The sequence below is a fragment of the Lissotriton vulgaris genome, chromosome 12, assembly GCF_964263255.1.
Source record: "Lissotriton vulgaris chromosome 12, aLisVul1.2, whole genome shotgun sequence".
Classification (NCBI taxonomy): domain Eukaryota; kingdom Metazoa; phylum Chordata; class Amphibia; order Caudata; family Salamandridae; genus Lissotriton; species Lissotriton vulgaris.
In genome coordinates this window covers 127,730,693-127,748,115 of record NC_141700.1, presented here as the reverse complement: position 1 = coordinate 127,748,115, position 17,423 = coordinate 127,730,693, and positions in this window count along the sequence as shown.

Below are 17,423 nucleotides of genomic sequence, written 5' to 3'. Positions count from 1 at the left end.
GCTATGGTAAAATGGTCTGTGTTTATATATGGTAAATACTGTGAATCAATAATAATAATGGTTTACAAGCTCTTTTTTTCTTTTCTAAATTTCGTTGAATTCTCCGTGGTTTAGAACCTGAAAGGTCAGTGCTTTTAAAATTGAATCCTGTATTCATTATTTGAACATGCCTGAAAATAGGTTAATGTGGAGAAGATAGCGACGCAGGCAACTTTTATCTTAAATATTCCTGGCACTTAAAATGTATAAGTATCAACAAAGGGGAAAGAGGGGGACTCAGAACAGTTGACGGTCCAGTGCCCGTGCTTCTTGCCCCAGGTGAGCAAAGGAACTGGCTAGGTGTACTGCTGAGGGAACACTGACAAAAATCCTGCAAATTGTGCTCGCCCTCTGTGCGGACCGTTGGAGCGTAGCTCTCCAACAAACCGGTTTGACAAGCGCCTTTTCACCACAAATCAGACAGGTACCACCCACTTATGGGTCACCAACCATGTTATATTTCTTAGGTAGGCAACTGAGACCTGCTCTTGGTCCTGAGGAATCGCCGTGGATCAGTTTGACCATTAGGCGCAAGACATGTCGACCTGCATTTTCATTTCATGAGCTACATGGGCACATCATTTTACCTCATAAGTAGCACTAATATTTTTTATCCCGACAGGGGAATCGCCGGAATAAAAGCCTGAATCTGACAACTACTAGTCATTTTTCACCCCACTTTAGGAGACCTTCGCACTCATCATACGGCAACTGGTATAATAAGATTTCCACCAAATTGACCCCTTGGGGAACCCGGAGGGCATTGCAGCGCTGGCCTGATGAACACTGCCCGATGATGAAGCATGACACCCCTTGGGGTGTGTGAGGGCAACAACAAACAGTCTTGTTGGTCTGCCCATTACTCATCCCTCCTCTTCAGGAACAGTGACCCCTATTGTATTGACTTAAAATGTGTGTGTATATACACACACACACACATATATACATATGTATATATATACATATATAAATATAACAAATATACATCTACTTACACATAAATACAAATACATACACACACACATATATATATATATATATATACATACACCTATATATACACACACATATATATATATATGTAAGTAAGTAAATGTTTATTGTTTAGTCAATTAAAACCGTAACAATAAAAGACATATATATACAGAATCAGAATTAAAAGAGAATAAACAATTTGTCCATTTCATCTCTATAAAATACTCGTAAAATGTCATTAATAAAATTCAGTTCCCAAGTGCCTGTTCTTTTTTCTCTGCCGGAAGATTAACCCTTTTAACATATATATATATATATATAAAGCGCTCAGAACCTCGAACAATTTTCGAAGAGACGACACAGCGTGGTGGAAAAACCTTCTTTTATTTTTTAGTCGCTGTCGCTATCAACACACACACAAACACATCCCCTCGTACAGAGATGACCAGGACACTCCGGGCTTCTGAAATAATTCGATAACTTATTTAGCTTGTAGTTTCTTCACCAAAGCATTATATATGCTTTACTGAATTGAGAGGGTGTAATCATTGGATGAAGGTAACTCATCATATCTTTAGTAATTACCATCATCCTCCTTTTCCATTTGCATTATTGCTCCTTCTATCGAATTCTTTCAAAATGACCATGGATCTCTTCCAGGCTTGTCAAGTAGGGGCCAGAACTTGGGTTCAGAGCTTACATATTTCCCTTCTTGCTAACAAAATTAAGTAAAAGATAAAGCACTGGCATTTTGCATGAGAGGTGGACATGCCCGAATCCTGCTGCTCTGCTCTATCCCAAACATAATTGGGAAGGGCACGCGCACCAGAAGAACCAGATCAGGGGTGCCGCTCCTTCTCCTTCCTTCACGGGCAAAGCTTGGAACACCCTTCCGCTCCACCTCAGGCAGACAACTTCGATCTCCAGCCTCGCAAGAAACCTCAAAACCTGGCTCTTCGACAGACCCACTCCTTGATAGACTGGAACCTGCCCCCCCTCCCAGCGCCTTGAGACCCTTCCGGGTGAGTAGTCGTGCTTAACAAATGCCTGATTTAATTAAAGCTGTGCTTACCCCCATATTAGTTCCCAAGTAATGAGAAATGGTCTTACCCACCGCTGACCAACATTCTGCCAGTTTTGGGCATGTGGAAAACATATGAATGTTGTCTGCCTCCCTGCTGCCACATCGCTTGCATTATGATTCTCAACGTCCCCTTATTTTTTCCAGTTTTTTGGGGGTCCAGTAAATTCTATGCAAGGTAATAAAGTGATTTATGTTTTCTTAGTGCATCAGGTTTACCCACAAGGTAAGGTTTAGATAAAGATACTTGCCATATCTCTGCCAGCTCCGCATCTGGCTAGTATCCGTTCCACACAGCAGATGGCGCCTTCATCTTATCCACTTCTGCCATTATTAAATACTGGTACCAGCGAGCCACTTCCTTCTTCATGACCTTTTGCTCCTGAAGGTCTATACACATTTGTCCAGACAAATTTTAAACCTAGAAATAATCCTGTCTGTTTTGTTTTTCCAGAAATCCCAGGTTACCTTTGCCGCCTGTAGATATTTCAGTCTTCGGGATCCTGCTGAATGATAGTTTGTTGTGACCCGTAAGAATAGAAAGGGTGACAAGCTAGGATTGCCCTCTTTCCCCCATACTGTTTGACCTTTTTATTGAACTCTTTCCTCAAAGTCTATGAATGAACAATGGGATAAAACCCTTTGAAGTCGGTGAATATTCCAGGAAAATGTCTTTATATGCAGATGATTTAATTGTTTACACTTCAGATATAGTTTCTTCTTTCCATATCTTATGACAGATCTTATGATCTTATGACAGAAGCAAGGGAATTCACTAGATTTGCAGGATATGAGATCAATGAAGAGAAAGCAGAAATAATGACTTGGAACCAGAATAGTGGAAAAATAACAAGTGTTGCTGAAATGAGATACTTGGGGATAAAAATTAACAAAGTATTAATTTAGTGAAAATGTTTGTTCTTCCCAAACTTACTTTTTTGTTGATAACATCCCATTACATTTCGACAAAATGGCTCTTTTGAAACTACAAGGGCGAATAACCTCATTGGCTAGCAAAGGAATACGATTTTTGATTTTTGAAAGGATCGGAGATGGAAAATTGAGGTAGGTAGTAGGGTTAGGACTCCACGAACTACAACTTTATTGTTGGGCTTTTCAGCTTAAAAACAATAGATTATGCTTCTTCTACGTCCAAGCGAGACCTTGTTTGGGGATATGTTCAGGGCTATGCTGGTGGGCTTACCCGAGGATGGCTTCTCATGCAAATCTGAGGAACCAAACATTCTACAGCTACATTTTCAACAGACTTTAACTGAACCTTCAATAGAGTTTACTTTGCGTAACAAATGTTTATGTGCCTGAGTTATTTAATTGCCTCTCTTATCCTACCAGAGATGTATTTACATCTTGACCATTACACAAGTGTAAAGCCTTGCTATGAGGCCATAATGGTAGAAGAAGCGACCTTACGACATCTAAGAGGCTTTGATTAGCACCACTAGAACGGACACACACATATCGTTTGATCCATCAACATTTGACGACGTCGAACTAAACTGCATTGAGACACTCGTAGAATCCTGCAAATTGGGCAAAAAATCCTGCAATTAGTGTCAAACTAATAACTTCATATGTAAATATCAAGGACCCCCTGAGAGGATGGGTACTGCAAGTCCTAGATCAGGGATTAATAGCATGAAAAGTAACAACCAAGGCACTTGAACAACAGACTATTTCTGTTTCAGTAAAACAAACATAAAGAAAAGAAAGGATGTGAGTAGGTCTAAATTCGATTTTTATTGCTTACCAAGTTAAAAGAATCAATCACAGACAAATACGTAATTCAAATCATTACATTTAAAAAGAAGATATTTCTCATTGCATGAACTAAACTAATAACTTCAAACATATCCCACAAAACAAAAACAGACGTGGAAGAATACACAGACTGAACTTTCAACACTGATTGACAATCACGACATATAGCCTTTTAAAATAACCTGCCAATCTTAACATTAATTTAGTTTAATACATATCACGAGTGCATAAGAGTGTTGCACACTGGCCACAGCAATAATTTGTAAACTCAGCTCCTAGGCTTCTGGAGTTCTGACTTAACAGCATACATAAATGCGCCTAGTAGTTCCTTGCAACATCCTTGGAGCACCCCTCTGATACTTACGCACATCACATATATGCTTCCCTATAAAATCATGCTCTCCAAACCAACAAAGAATGATACAGCATTTTACACGTGCGACTGGAAGTTCTTCCAGGTTTCATGACGAGTGGGTGAGGCGCAAAGCTAATGATACTGTACAATACAATGTGATTTGAGGGTGGCGTACACAGCATTGCCAGCCATGACAGATATAGGACCGCAAATCTTTCGATGCATTCATCACGAACTGCAGTTTTGAAAAACAAAATGCAGATGTTGCATTGAAACGCAAAATGCGACAGAGGCTGTCAGCAATTCCTCCCCACCCAAAGGCTAGCTTAGGTGCTTTAACTCTTCAGAAAGACACCCTACTTTCGAGTAACAATCTCAACCCTTTCTACAGCAAATTCTTAAAAAAGAATTTACTTCTCTAATAAATAAAAATTGCAGCCCAATGAATTTAATTTTTTCAAGATTAGGGGCCTTCTTTGTACGTTTTCTTCCATGTTGGTCACAAAGTGACTGGTAATACTCGGCCATTTCATTATCTATTGCAGAAATCTGTGCGAAACCTGCAGGGGACTGGTTTCAGCCCCCTAATTGTTCATCTTTTACAGTTAGATGTAGCAAGTATAATAGTTTTAATAGCAGCGTCTGTTATGGGCAGCACCGTGAAACTGCTGGACTGGTGGTAAGCGCTAAAAAGAAATATATAAAAAAATAGTGTAGTAGTGGACGGGTGCCCATTATGTTTTGAGGGACCTTGAGATAATAGGCTTTTGGGCACCGTTGTGAACTGTATTTGTATTTGTATTTGTGTTTGTATAGTGCATAAATCACCCGTAGGTCTCAGAGCGCTTGCAGATGCAAAGAAAGGGGTTTAACCCCTTCGATGCTCATAACGAGCTCAGCTCGTCATGAACAATGGGAGTAAAGGATCTGCAACACAGAGGGGGAATTGCTGCAACACTGATGGTGTTAACCGGATAGCCAGAAGTTTAGAAAAGCCAAGTTTTTAGGAGTTTTCGGAATCTCATGTGATTGGATTCAGTCCTAATGTTTAGGGGAGGGCATTCCAGGCAGCTGGGGCAAGTTTAGAGAAGGATCTGTCACTATTCCTGACGGTGCAGACTTTGGGGATAATTAGGAGAGACTTCTTGGCAGAACGGAGGGTTCTGACCGGACAGTGGTTGACAAGTTTCTTCTCAAGGTATTTGGGGCCTTGTTGTTAAAAGTTAGGCCGCAAACGTCAACATTATCGGCGCCATCTTGCCCCTTTTTGAGCCCACACGTGCGCGTAAGCGGCAGCCATTTTGAGCACCATGGCCTCCCTGCCCCTCGTTGATAGCCAGCGCGTCTCTCTCTCTCTCTTAACCTCGCAAGCATCCCCCGCACGCTGACAACCCCCGCTCTCACATGCCTTGGGTCATAAAACCCTCTTCAGCGCAGCTCTGCCGCGGAATCCCATCCTATTCCCAGCGCAACACCTCCCTTCATTCCTTTCCTGGTCCCGGGTCCTCTGATACAACCCCCCTTTTCCTGTGTGCCCATTTGTCTTCCTCGTTCCCAGGCCGCCACCTGGCCCTGCGGATACTGTTTATTGCCTCCCGTACAGTAGGAAGCTTCCCCCATCAAAGGACCCTCGAGTTGATCAAAGCCCCCACCCTATGAGATCCGATCAACCCCACACATTCCGTGAATCGGCGGAATGTCCAGCTGCGCGATAATCATCACCTGTTGTGACCGGGGTGGGGACTTCAACTGTAAATATGTGTGGGAACGGGCCTGAAGGGGAGATTCCGAGGATGTCCTTTCATACTTCAAAGCGTTGCAAGAATGTGTTACATGCAATAAAGATCATAAACCTGTGTATAAGAGGCCAGGCCTCAGAGATGCGAGGAGAGCACCTCGAGAAGATACCCTGTTGTCTGATTTGATGTGTTCTGCTCCGTCGGAATAAAACTTCTGTTTCCTGCCTTCCAGTCTCCAGCGCCTGCCTCTTTGTTTGGTAACTTGAATGGGTATAGAGGCGGTTAACGCCGGGCAACTCTGAAAAAGGTCATCTGCCCGTACCTTTTTCTACAATTGGCGTCCCAAACGTGGAGCCCATCAGCGACTCGTGGATCCAGTGGGAGAGGTCCTGACGAGAGAGTGAACGACTGCAACGATCGGGAGAGCTCATGTCCGATAGACCATCGTCTGACAGCCGATCATCCGAACTTCACTGGTTCCGAACAGACCTCTCTCGAGTGATCTACGGTCCTGACTGGGAACCATCAGGAGTGCCGCAAGGACTACGAAGGATAGAGGACGATCGGGCTCTGGATTCGGAAGACAAGAAAACTGTCCATGCGGTCTGGGTAAGGTCGTGTAAACACGACGAATTGCAAAATGATTGTTTGATTGTTTGGAAAATAGTAGTATTACTCTTTGTTGATTTGTTTGGAGATTCGCTGTCTGCAAACGGAGAAACAACAGGCTCTCTCTTTGCAAGCAGTGAAGGATAGGTAACGCAGACTTTTTTTCCCCATTGTAATCCGTGTAATCCGTCGTACCTATCTTTCTCCCCCACTGATTGATTGTTTGAACCCGAACTACTGTTCGCGGATTGTTTTCTGGAGATTCTCTGTCTGCAAACAGGAAAGAACAGGTTTCCTCTTTGCAGATAGTGAAAGGGTAGGTGACGCAAACCTTTTGCGGGCCTACTTATTCTCCCCACTGATTGTTTGATTGACCGAACATTGACTGTTCGATATTGGTTCTTGAGGTATTCACTGCCTGCAAACAACGTAGAATAGAAATATTCTGTCTAGTCTTTGCACACAGTGATAAGATAGGTAGTGCTGACTTTTGTCCCCATTTTTACCCGTCATGCCTGTCTTCTCCCCACTGATTGGTAGCCTGTTTAGCCCGGACCGCTTATTAGAGATGAACCATCCGGCTCCACTGGAAGGTACCCCTAATAAGGACATGTTCACAAAGCATGGATTGATCGCTATAGCTTATAGCAAGCTGTGGCATAAATATACGAAAAAGGATCGAGAAAGTCAGTGGCCACTGATAGGATCCTTCGATCATGATAAAATAAGCGCGCTAAAAACAGCCCTAGGTAAAAACAAGACAACGCCCACTATGCTTGATAGTTTCGGCATGTGGCGCAAAGAAACTGAACAGCGTAAGAAGAGAAATGAGAGTAGGTTGGGAAAAGAGCTGCGAAAAGCAGCCCACCTAGCTGCTCAGAAACTAGAAGAAGAGATAAAGGAAAGAGAGGAAGCCAAACAGAAACTAGAAATGGAAACATCAAACCAGTGCCCGGTTAGAACGCCCTCCACGCTCTATCCTGAATTGTCCCTGAAACAACGAGCTAACGATGATCTTTTGTTAGGACCTCCGGTCATCTATATGCCCCCTCCATACGCCCCTTCCCAACCCTTAGCACAGCACCCACCACCCCCAGGTACAAACGAGAGTAGCGCCACAGCTTCGGCCCCCATGGCCCCTGTGCCGGCCGAACTCCTTGTATTAGATACTACACAAACGACAACGTTAGGCGACCCTGAGACCCGAAGGGCCGGTTCCGCTAGAACAAACAGGTTAAGCAAAGATGAGCGAGCAGGGATTGACAAGATAGCAAGGACACTGGTAGAAAGAAAGGAAGATGAAGAGTATATCACGGATATGTTTAACTCGTATACAGGAAGTCACAGACGACATTTCTCCGTACGACTGTGTTACCATGTCTTGAACGCATACGAGGACCGATATCGAGACAAAGGTCCCGAGAGCCTAACGACTTTGTACCGGAAGGTCGATATCGGGGATGAGGGCGAGTGTGATGTGACGGACCTCCTTATGCGTACGCTTGAGGTTTTCCGCCACCGCACTGAACAAGAATCGGGAACTAAACCCACGACATCCGTAGCGACCGAACCACAAACTGAGCAATCTAACGCCATGATGCCGATACGAGAGGCTGCCCCTTACTGGGTTCCTCCACGAGGTGAAGGGACTAACGATGATGCAAACCACAAAGATGCAAAAGGAAGGGTAGTGTACAACTGGGTCTACCAGCCATGGGACCGGCAAGAGATTCTGACATTCCGGAAATCTCTGCCTGACCTACGCAAAAACCCCACTGCCTTCTATACTGAATTGGGTACAGCCCTAGGTTCAACAATTATGACCCTGGCTTACATCGACTTGTTCTTCGGGTTATGTCTACCAGCTGATGTGTGGAAGCAAATCCGGAAAGTCGACCACCTTGAGCTGTTTGGACATACCTGGTCACAACTCGATGGCATTGATAAACAACGAGAACCTGGACAAAAGCCTTTGAAATCCATTTTAGACCTCCCAGACAAAATCGTACAGAAATTAAAAACCCTGATTCCAGAAAAGAAAGTGGACTGGTCGATAGTAACGGCCTGTCGCCAGAAACCCCAGCAGGATGTATCGGACTACTTCTCCCGGTTTGAAACGGTGTTCTCCGATTACAGCGGCCAGGACATGACCACTGCAACCGGACACCATCTGTTTGTCCAGAATTATGTTAAGGGTTTGACACCAGAGGTCTCCCAGAAACTGCAGGCCAGCGAGAGTAGTTGGGCAGCCTCCAAACCCACGGCCATCCTCCAGATGGCCCAATATTATGAACATCAGAAAAATGAAAACGATAGAGCAACAGAGAAAAAGAAGAAAGACTTGAAAGAGAGAGTGATGATTGCACAACTGCAAGGGGTGACTATAGGACGAGACCGATACAGGGGAAACTATCAGACGAACGTCCCTAAGACTGCACCTCCCAAGGACCGTACTTTGACTCCCCACTTTGGACGTACGGACATTAGAGAGGACCAGTGTGCTTTCTGTAAAGGGACTGGCCATTGGAAATCCCAATGCCCGGTTCTTTTGGAAATAATCAGAAACAAAGACCCCAAGGACATAGCAAGTGGACCGAGAAATAAGGGACAGCAGCGAGGGCCCCCAAATGACACGACTAACGACAGATCAGGCAGACCAAATACATTTGATCGACCCAGACAGAACCAATGCCAGCAATCTGACTACGATGACGCCCACGACTTTGCATAGGACTGCCAAGGGCAAGGGAGGGATCCAGTCGAGCTCTATGTTGACCAGCAAGGCCCTTATGTCACTGCTAAGGTCTTGGGTACAAAGTCTCCATTTCTGGTAGACACTGGCGCAACACGTAGTGCGTTATCTAAACGACTGATTCCAAGGGCACCCTTGTCTGGCTCACTTATAACATCGACAGGTTTCGATGGAACGCCCTCCACTAACCCTTTGTCCGCTCCGATCCTCTTCGACTTAGAAAACAACACCACTGACACCACGTTTTTGCTGTCCTCCAATAGCCCTGACGCCATTATGGGACTCGACTTATCAAACACTTCCGAGCGACAATTAGATGTTCTCAAGACGGAGTTCGAGTTTTCCTTTACGACAACCCCGTTTTGCTTAGACATTGCCCTCCCCGACGCATGTTTTCCATCACTGACGCTGACACATCCCTGCTTGACACTCTGCCTCCGTACCTGTGGGCCAAGACAGATTCGGACGTAGGGCGCATGATGATCGACCCAGTGCACATTACTGTTCGACCAGACGCAACACTCCCAAAACTTCCACAATATCGGATATCGCCCGAGGGCGAGAAGGCATTGGTAAAGATTATTCAGTCACTGATAGACGCAGGAGTGGTAGAGGAAGTGGTTAGCAACGTTTGCAACAGCCCTATCTTGCCCATCATCAAGAAACAAGGAGAGGGAGATGAGAAAGCATACCGCTTTATCATTGACCTTCGAGAGATCAACAAAGTGGTTGTACCCCAGTACCCCGTGGTCTCAGACATCACCACCATCCTGACTTTGATTCCTTCTACTGCCACCACCTTCACTGTCATTGACCTCAAAAATGCATTCTTTTCCATCCCCATCCACCCAGACAGCCGATATCTCTTTGGCTTCACCCTAAAGGCCCGCTCATATAGGTTCTGCCGAGCACCCCAGGGCTACACAGAAAGCCCTAGCATCTACAGCCAGGCCCTCAAGAGACAACTAGATCAAGTCCAGTTACCCGATGGAGTGGCGTTAGTGCAATACGTCGATGACATCCTTTTGGCAGCCGACACCACTCCATTAGCAGTCACAGCCACCATTCAACTCCTGCACTTCCTTGCGGAAAATGGCCACAAGGTCTCCAAGAAGAAGTTGCAATTTTGCCAACCCCAGGTCACTTACTTAGGCCACCTCCTGTCCAAAGACGGAAGGAAACTTACTCCAGACCGGATCCAAACCATTCTTGAAACTCCTGTCCCTAAGACTCAGAAACAGGTTCGCTCCCTACTAGGCCTCACCTCCTTCTGACGACAGTGGTTACCAAACTTTAGCCTCATTGTGAAACCGCTACTTTCTCTGCTAGCTAAAGATGTCCCCTTCCCGCTCCCTTGGACCCCTGAATGCCAAACCTCCTTTACGGAACTACGAGATGCCCTTTGTTCGGCCCCTGTCCTAGGTACCCCCGATTACACAAAGCCCTTCTCCCTTTACACTCACGAAAGGGAGGGGTGCGCTTTATCTGTCCTGACCCAGTCCATTGGCCCAAAGCAACGACCGTGCGCTTACTTCTCTGCCACTCTTGACCCTGTAGCTAGAGCCTTGCCTGCCTGCCTTCGAGCTGTAGCTGCCGCTGCTATCATTATCCGACAGAGTGAGGGGATCGTACTCTCGAATTCCCTCACAGTACTAGTACCCCATGCAGTTGACACCCTCCTGAACCAAACCAAGACGCAACACCTGACGAGTGCACGGCTGACTGGATACGAGCTGACTTTGCTTGCACCCCATATCACCCTGAAAAGATGCACCACACTGAACCCAGCAACTCTGTTACCCTTACCAGAGAACGATCCCGATGTGCTCCCTGTACATGACTGTGTGACTCTTACGGAAGAACAGACTAGAAGTAGGGTTGACCTCAGAGACACGGCTTTTCCTGACCCTGACAGAGAGCTGTGGGTGGACGGTTCTTGCATCAAACTCCCCGATGGCACCACTTCAGCTGCCTATGCAGTCACCACGGCTCGAACTGTGGTCGAGACAGCCCGCATCACGCAACGATCTGCCCAGGCAGCGGAACTGATTGCCCTGACACGAGCCTGCATTCTAGCAGCAGGAACCACAGCGAACATTTACACCGACAGCCAGTACGCCTTCGGGGTGGTGCACCATTTTGGGCTCCTTTGGAGGGAAAGGGGATTCTTGACCTCACATGGCACCCCCATTTTGCACGGAGACCTAGTCTCCGCCCTGATCGAAGCTGTCCTTCTCCCCAAAAAGCTTGCGGTCATCAAATGCCAGGCACACAAAAAGGTGACAGACATTATTGGACAGGGGAATGCACTAGCCGACACCACTGCTCGAACGACAGCTGAAAATAGGACAACAACACGTATGTACGTAACCTGGTCACAAGCAGAAAAATGGACTGACGCTAGGGACACTATTAGAGACATTCAAATGGCTAGCACACAACACGAACTGACTGAATGGACACGGGTGGGATTAAAGGACGATGAAGGCTGCTGGCGGACAAAAGACACAAACAAATGGTTGCTACCTGACTCATACTTGATTCCCATACTGACTATGGCACATTCCCCTGCCCACATAGGATCAGCCCCCATGATTGAACTTGTCTCCAGAGTTTGGCACAATGATAAAATCACAGACTCTGCCAAACGTCTGGTCCAACAATGCTTGATATGCCTGCAACACAACCCCGGGAAAGGAACTGTAGTACCCCGGGGAGGGTTTGGGGTCCCAAATCACCTGTTTGAAGTCCTGCAGATGGACTACATTCAGCTAGACAGATGCCAAGGCCTGAAATATGTACTTGTTGTGGTATGCGCATTTAGCAAATGGGTGGAAGCATACCCAACCCGTGAAAACACTACTATGGCCACTGCGAAAGTACTGTTAAAAGAATTTTTCCCCCGTTACGGCCTTTGTAGAATTTTGTGGAGCGACAATGGCCCCCACTTTATAGCCGAAGTCATCCAGCTCATCTTAAAGGGGCTGGGCATCAAGTAGAAGTTCCACGCAGTCTTCCACCCCCAGTCTGCTGGACTTGTTGAGCAACACAATGCCACACTAAAGCTCAAACTGGCCAAGATAGTGGCTACCACGGGTCTGAAATGGCCAGACGCCCTCCCACTGGCATTGCTATCGATGCGTTCCACCCCCACCAAACATCACTTGACACCTTATGAAGTTGTTTTCGGTCGACCCATGAGCGTCTGGTCTGCACCGAAACCAACTTCCATTCATGACGTCCCGGACGTCCTAATGTCTGATTACCTGTATAAATTGACTGAAACTCTGTCTGTCATTCATCAGCAGGTGCAGCAGGCCATCCCCGATGCTTCCAGGGGTCCGGGTCACGCCATCCAACCTGGGGACTTCGTGCTGATCCGGAATTTTCAGCGGTCGAAGAGTCTGGAACCCCGGTGGACGGGCCCCTGGCAAGTGTTAATCACCACCCGGACGGCTCTTCGTGTGGAGGGGAAACGGCACTGGCTGCACGCACACCACTGTAATAAGGTCTCCTTGACCCTGGCCACGACAGAAAACATCAACAACCAAGAAGAGCTCCTGAACAAGGACCGACCGTCACTAACCTGCTATCCTGATACCGAAGCACTTGAACTTTCAAAATTCTCTGATCCCACTGTGCCATCCAGAGAAGGGTATTTCCTGCGTCGAAAGGAGGGAGCTTCGGCTAAGTAGACCACGGACTAAGTTAAATCTCAGAACGGTGACCTAAACACCACCAAGGGTCACCCGGAGAGAAGCTAAACGAAGTCTGTGGTTCTGCCTGCTACCGAGCACCTTGAAGATGATGGAAGCGCCAGACAAGAAGATGATGGAAGCACCAAATAAGAAGATGATGGAAGCAACAGGAAATACCCACTACAGAAACCCAAGAACAGACAGACTCCACAGCACAAAGACAATTGCACTCTTCATCACAATCCTTTTCTGCTTTCTCCTCATGACCACGCTCTGGATTGTGGAAGAAAATGCACCTGCTCACGAAACATTCCTGACCACTGCTCAGCCTACCACCATGAAGGAACATTATCTGATTTCGCTCTCTCCTCAACTCAGAGAGAGGCAAAAGGAGTTTTGGAATAACTCCTTTGTACAGTTGCTGCACCAGCACAATCTTGCCACCAACGCCACCAACTGTTGGATCTGTGGGTTGCTACCTCACGCCACTGGACATTCAATTCCTTTCATCCCTTCACCCTTCTCAGTTCATGGCTCCTGCCTTGCTTGGCTGATCCTCCTGCAAGAAAGCTATAAAGACAATGCCACCTCCAGCAAAACCATGACGCACTTCTATCATGGGGTCTGGCGAAACAAAACGAAGACACACTTCTGCCCGCAGACCTCCAACGACTCAATCCACATGGACATCCCTGCTAAAGAACGAATTGAAATGCAGGTGTTCAACAATCCAAACAGACCCACCTTCTCCTACCTGCGGAAACGAACGGCTGCCACTCTGACTGTGGCCCTGTCAGTCATCAACGTCACAGGCCACATGTGCATAGAAGGGCTTGGGACACAGCTGGTAGGCCGCAGCGCCTGCCGTTTCACCAGAACTTTGGACTCCACCGATCCGCCTTCCTTTGTATCCTCTCCGAATATGTATTTCGTTTGTGGCACGAAGGCTTACACCTGGCTGCCCAAAGGCTGGGGGGCACTTGTTTCATCTCCTTCATCCTTCCTCGGACTTATGTGGCTCCAGCGAATCATCATAGACAAAAACGAGCCAAGGACATTGAACAAGCCGACTCGACAGGAGCACAGTTCCTCGATGCGATGAAGGGACTCGTTCCACTCTGGGGCCCGATGGCAAACAGCCGTGCCATCCGACATCTGACCCAGGCAGTTGAGACAACAATGAACATCACAGCTGGTATCCTTGCTAATAACACCGCCGAGCTTCAAGCGGTCCGCTTGGTGGCACTCCAGAACCGCCTTGTCCTAGATGTGGTTCTTGCGGACCGTGGTGGAGCATGCCGCATTATTGGGTCCAGCTGCTGTACATACATACCAGACAATTCACCCTCAGTGTACAAAGCCATCGAACATCTTCACAGACTCTCTTCAGAAGTCCACCAGGAACAGGAAGAATGGTCGCTTGGTGGTTGGTTCTGGAACACCGTTAAGAACTGGGGCTGGAGACTGTTCACCATTATCCTGATTCCTGTAGTTGTGATATGCGGTCTATGCTTAGGAATTCAATGTCTGCCACCTCTGTGTTCATTATGTACAAATTGTATTTGCCCTAAGACTGTGGACTTTGGAAACGAACGCATGGGAGCATTATATGATGCCGAGGTTAGGATTTTGATGAAGATTGACATTGAGTAGGCAAGTTGGCTAGATATGTTGAAAAGGGAGGACTGTTAAAAGTTAGGCCGCAAACGTCAACATTATCGGCGCCATCTTGCCCCTTTTTGAGCCCACTCGTGCGCGTAAGCGGCAGCCATTTTGAGCACCATGGCCTCCCTGCCCCTCGCTGATAGCCAGCGCGTCTCTCTCTCTCTCTTAACCTCGCAAGCATCCCCCGCACGCTGACAACCCCCGCTCTCACATGCCTTGGGTCATAAAACCCTCTTCAGCGCAGCTCTGCCTCGGAATCCCATCCTGTTCCCAGCGCAACACCTCCCTTCATTCCTTTCCTGGTCCCGGGTCCTCTGATACAACCCCCCTTTTCCTGTGTGCCCATTTGTCTTCCTCGTTCCCAGGCCGCCACCTGGCCCTGCGGATACTGTTTATTGCCTCCCGTACAGTAGGAAGCTTCCCCCATCAAAGGACCCTCGAGTTGATCAAAGCCCCCACCCTATGAGATCCGATCAACCCCACACATTCCGTGAATCGGCGGAATGTCCAGCTGCGCGATAATCATCACCTGTTGTGACCGGGGTGGGGACTTCAACTGTAAATATGTGTGGGAACGGGCCTGAAGGGGAGATTCCGAGGATGTCCTTTCATACTTCAAAGCGTTGCAAGAATGTGTTACATGCAATAAAGATCATAAACCTGTGTATAAGAGGCCAGGCCTCAGAGATGCGAGGAGAGCACCTCGAGAAGATACCCTGTTGTCTGATTTGATGTGTTCTGCTCCGTCGGAATAAAACTTCTGTTTCCTGCCTTCCAGTCTCCAGCGCCTGCCTCTTTGTTTGGTAACTTGAATGGGTATAGAGGCGGTTAACGCCGGGCAACTCTGAAAAAGGTCATCTGCCTGTACCTTTTTCTACATTGTCCATGGATGGTCTTATGGACCAGGCAGCTGACTTTAAAATGTAAGCGTTTTCTGACGGGGAGCCAGTGGAGAGTTCTAAGATTGGGCAAGGATGGGGACAGGGGGGGGATCAAGGACCATCCTGGCTGCGGTATTCTGTAGGACCTGGAGTTTAGCCAGAAGGCTCTCATTAATGGAAGCAAGAAGTGTGTTACCGTAGTCCAACCGACTTATGATAAGGCCTTGGACTAGGGGCATGCGCGAAGAAAGGGGGATCCATTTAAAAAAATGTCTTGAGGTTGCGCATCAGCCCGAAGCTTGTGTGCACTATCTTGTTGACATGGCTGGCCATGGACAGCTTGTCGTCGATTGTCACACTCAGGTTACGGACCGAGGACTTGGGAGGGGGACAAGGCCCAAGAGATGGCGGCCACCATTCCTCAGTCCAGTATTTGTGGGCATTTCCAAAATGCACGATCTCCGTTTTGCCCGCGTTGAGCATCAAGAAACTGTTAGTCATCCAGTCCTTGATTGAGATCATGCACTTTTGGAATCTGAGTTGGATATCTTTAGGATCAGGGCCTCGTGTGATCAACAGCTGCGTATCATCAGCGTAGGACACAGTATCAAAGCTGTGTGCTCTTATTACACGTGCGAGGGGGAATACATATAAGTTGAACAAGGTAGGGCTCAAAATTGAACCCTGAGGAACCCTTTGTCATTATCTTGGCTGTTTGAAGTGAAAGGCCCAATTTGCACCTTCGAACGCCGATCAGTTAGGTAGCTTTTGATCCAGCGGAGGGCTGTGCCTTCGACACCCATCTCCAGCAAACGCTCTAGGAGAATGCTGTGTGAGATGTTGTCGAAGGCTGCCGACAGATCCAGTTGGACCAGGATGGCAGAATGACCGGCGTCTAGTGTGAGCCTGATGTTATCCACAATATCTAGTAGAGCTGTTTCAGTGCAGTGGTGAGCCCTGAATCCTGACTGAGATGGGTCCAGCAGCTGGTTGGCCTCTAGGTGTTTACATAATTGCTTAGTGATAAGGGATTCCATGATTTTCCCGAATATTGGTAAAAGAGAGATAGGGGGGTAGTTGGCAAGCACTTTGGGGTCAGCTGAGGTTTTTTTAAGGATAGGTCTTATGATGGCTTGTTTCCAGTGAGAGGGGACAGAGGTGTGGGATAGAGAGAGATTGAGGGTTTTCGTGAGATCGGCAATCGTAGCAGGCGCAATTTTGGCAAGAATATGAGAGGAGGCAGGTCTGTGGAGGATCCGGATTTGATTTTGTTCAATGCGTGAGCTACTGCGGTTTCTGAGAATGGTTGAAATTCATTGAGGACTGCGACACGCGGAAGGGGAAGCGTGACGGGCTGATTGAGGGGGGAGTTGGGAGCCCTTATGATTGTTGACTTGGGGAAAGATGCATGGATAGTATTTATCTTATCCTGGAAATAGGATGAGAGGGTGTTGACCCAGTCCTGGGACTCAACAGGAGGGGGTGGCAGGTCGGAGGGTTCGTAAAGTCTTTAACTATTTTATATTGCTCTTTATGTGAATTGGCTGCCGCGTTTATCCTGTTCCCCAAATAGGTTCTTTTAGCTGTGGCGATCTCATCCATATAGCGTCTGTGTGCTGTTTTGTAAAGTTGTTTGTCTGTTGGATTCTTAGTATGTCGCCATTTACGTTCAGCTGCCCTTGTCGATAGTTTGGTTATATCTAAGTCTGGGGTGAACCATGGGGAGAGTTTGATAGGGGCTCTGGATGCTTTTTTGGGGGCAATTAGGTCTAGACTAGAGGTAATTGCAAGTTCAAGGGTAATTTCTGCGTTATTAGGGTCGGTGAACAATGAGAATGGCGGGGGAGAAA